A 3,970-nucleotide genomic window follows, 5' to 3' on the forward strand; every position below is an offset into this window, starting at 1 on the left:
GCAATCAAACCTTAATTACTTTTTTAATTATCAGATTAATTTAAGCATAATTGTGTTTCATCGTCCAGGCCGATGTCCTGGACGATGTTCTAAAATAAAGAATACCTAAATAGGTCTGGTGGCTTATTCTTTCTAATTTGAGCAAATCATCCCAGCTGATACAAATATCATCCAGGCCGATGTGCTTAATGTCGGCTGCCTTAACTAGGATGCCCTAATTAGAGTTTCTATTTTTAGCTGATCGGCCAGGACAATGTTAGGATCGACCCGAATGATGTGAATAAAATAAAGAACTCTAATCAACAGACAGAAAATTTCTCATGTGTGTGTGCAAGGTTACATAGCATCAGGAACCAATTGGTTTACAATTGACTCAAGAAATAAACTCAGGCCTAGTCTACCCAATCTTGAGCTGGTTCCAACTGCAGTCTGATATTGTGGACCTAAAATATTAGTAAGAAAGGTAGTCGTAGAGAAATAGAAGTGTTTACTATTAGCAAAATAGTAATCCTTGAAAACATATTCGTAACATCTCTTATTCCTCACTTTCTCTCTCTCCCTCTCTCTCTCTCCCTCCTCTCTCTCTCTCTCTCTCTCTTTCTCTCTCTCTCATTGTATCTCAATCTCTCTCTCCCTCCTTCTCTCCCTCTCTCTCTCCTTTCTCCCTCTCCATCTCTCACGCCTCTCTCTCTCTCTCTCTCTTATTCCTCTCCCTCTCCCACTCTCTCTAACTTTGCCTCCCTCCCTCCCTCTCTCTCTCTCTCTCTTAATCTCTCTCTCCCTCCCTGCCTCCCTCTCTCCCTCTCTCTTCTTTCTCCCTCTACATCTCTCACTCCTCTCTTTCTCTCTTATTCCTCTTCCTCTCTCTCTATCTCTCTCTCTCAATCTCTCTCTCCTTCCCTCTCTCTCTCTCCCTCTCTCCCTCTCTCCCTCTCTCTCTCTTCTTTCTCCTTCTCCCTCTCTCCCTCCTCTCTCTCTCTCTCTCTCTCTCCCTCCCTCCCTCCCTCACTCTCTCTCTTTATCTCTCTCTTATTCCTCTCTCTTAGTCTTTCTCCCTCTCCCTCTCTCTCCTTCGCTTTCTCACTCAATCTCTCTTCGTCCTTCTCTCTCTCTCTCTTTCTCTCTTCTATCATCTCCCTCTCTCTCTTTCCATTCCTCTCTCTCTCCCCCTCTCTCTTGAAAAATTCGTGCGACGCTGATCGGAGGGGCTTCTCTCCTTGATCGGAGAAAAAGCAGAATTTCGGCTCTCTTTCTCTCTTCTCTTTGCCTCTCTCTCTCTCTCTTCATCTCTCTCTCCCTCTCTCCTCTCTCTTACCTCTCTCTTTCCTCTCTCTCTCTGGGAAGGCAATTTCGAAGGCGATTCAAAGGCATTTTCGAAGGGAAAAAATCGTGCAACGCCGATCGGAGGGGAATCTCTCTTGGATCGGAGATCTCGTCACCGTAGTAGGACGGTTCTCTTTTGTGGATTATGGTGGGGGGTGACCCGCGGTCACCCCCTCGTCACCCTTCGACGAGGAGCGGTGGAGGAAAGGAGATTTGAGGAGGGAAGAAGACTGGAGGTGGTTCTGGTCGTAGAGATGGAGTGAAGAATGTATTGGGAGGGAATGTTGTGGGACTTAAGAATGGAGAAGGAAGTGAAAGAAGGCTTTCATCGTCTAGTTCGGGAGGTCGTGCGTCCAGACCTCCGAGTAGAGCTAGATCTTCTAGATCGGGTGGATCTGAAGAAGGTCTGGAAGCTGGGAAAGAGCTGGTTTCCTCCTTGGAGATGGAGATGGGGTCTTTAGCTGGAGATCTGAGAATGGAGGCACGGAATGTGCCATTACAGGCGTATTCTATTTGTGAGGAGGTGATGGAGATTATTGGGGGATCTGAGGCAAAGGAATTCCCTATTGAAGTTGTGGCTAGTAGAGAATCTACGGATCACTTAGAGGAGATGGATTCTGTTGTTGCTGGTTGTGCAGTGGATGTTGAACAAACCGGATTGTTGATCGTTGAAGAGATTATGCAGGAGGCAGATGGTTTTTCTGCCTATGTGATTTTGGTTGCTGGTGATCAGAGAACACAAGGAGATATGGCTAGTGATTCACAGATGATGGGAGAAACAAAAATTGAGCTTGCTGCTGTGAAATCTTCTGAAGTAAGTAAGGTAGTGGATAATCCCATGTTTGAATCTGATAGATCGTTATTTACGTTTGGGCGGTTGAGTCGTATTGGTGACCTTGAGAAGGTGGGTTTGGCTTGTGTTGATACGAATGCTGGTTTGAATACTGAACGGTGTAAGCGTAGTTTGGATTTTGGTGTTCTGGGGAAATTGCCTGAGGTTAATGTGTTGCAGATGGATAAGGGTGAACGGGTTGGTCTTGGATGCAAAGACACCCTTGGTAATGCTGAATGTAAAGCAGGTGTTTGTGGATATGGCTCTTCTGAAGAGTTTCCTTCAATCCAAAATTGGAAGACCCCGGTTGCTGGTAAGACAGTTAAGAATGAAAATGAGGAGATGAAAGCTACATTGAATGCTTGGAGGAAGTCTTCTGCAGTTAAATTGAATGTGGTTGATAATGTGGATAGCGTCTTAAGGAAGGATGGATTAGTTAATTTAGATTTAAACAAGGCCAGGAGTAATATTCAGAAGTTGGATAGAACTTTGGTTGGCAGTCTCCTTGGTCCACGTCTACCATTCTGGGTGGTGCAGAATGAGCTTAATAGGAAATGGGGGCATATGGGGTTAACTCAGATCACGTCGATGGGGGAGGGAAGAAGACTGGAGGTGGGTCTAGTCGTAGAGATGGAGTGAAGAATGTAATGGGAGGGAATGCTGTGGGACTTAAGAATGGAGAAGGAAGTGAAAGAAGGCTTTCATCATCTGGTTCGGGAGGTCGTGCGTCCAGACCTCCTAGTAGAGCTGTATCTTCTAGATCGGGTGGATCTGAAGAAGGTTTGGATGCTGGGAAAGAGCTGGTTTCCTCCTTGGAGATGGAGATGGGGTCTTTAGCTGGAGATCTGAGAATGGAGGCACGAAATGTGCTATTACAGGCGTCTTCTATTCATGAGGAGGTGATGGAGATTATTGGGGGATCTGAGGCGAAGGATTTCCCTATTGAAGTTGTGGCTAGTATAGAATCTGCGGATCACTTAGAGGAGATGGATTCTGTTGTTGCTGGTTGTGTAGTGGATGTTGAATAAATCGGATTGTTGATCGTTGAAGAGATTATGTAGGAGGTGGATGGTTTTTCTGCCGATGTGATTTTGGTTGCTGGTGATCAGAGAACACAAGGAGATATGGCTAGTGATTCACAGATGACGGGAGAAACAAAAATTGAGCTTGCTGCTGTGGAATCTTCTGAAGTAAGTAAGGTAGTGGATAATCCCATGTTTGAATCTGATAGATCGTTATTTATGTTTGGGAGGTTGAGTCGTATTGGTGACCTTGAGAAGGTGGGTTTGGCTTGTGTTGATACGAATGCTGGTTTGAATACTGAACGGTGCAAGCGTAGTTTGGATTTTGGTGTTCCGGGGAAATTGCCTGAGGTTAATGTGTTGCAGATGGATAAGGGTGAACGGGTTGGTCTTGGATGCAAAGACACCCTTGGTAATGCTGAATGTAAAGCAGGTGTTTGTGGATATGGCTCTTCTGAAGAGTTTCCTTCAATCCAAAATTGGAAGACCCCGGTTGCTGGTAAGACAGTTAAGAATGAAAATGAGGAGATGAAAGCTACATCGAATGCTTGGAGGAAGTCTTCTGCAGTTAAATTGAATGTGGTTGATAATGTGGATAGCGTCTTAAGGAAGGATGGATTAGTTAATTTAGATTTAAACAAGCCCAGGAGTAATATTCAGAAGTTGGATAGAACTTTGGTTGGCAGTCTCCTTGGTCGACGTCTACCATTCTGGGTGGTGCAGAATGAGCTTAATAGGAAATGGGGGCATATGGGGTTAACTCAGATCACGCCGATGGGTGCTGATTGTTTCT

The sequence above is a fragment of the Dendrobium catenatum genome, unplaced genomic scaffold (genome assembly GCF_001605985.2).
Source record: "Dendrobium catenatum unplaced genomic scaffold, ASM160598v2 fragScaff_scaffold_1595, whole genome shotgun sequence".
Classification (NCBI taxonomy): domain Eukaryota; kingdom Viridiplantae; phylum Streptophyta; class Magnoliopsida; order Asparagales; family Orchidaceae; genus Dendrobium; species Dendrobium catenatum.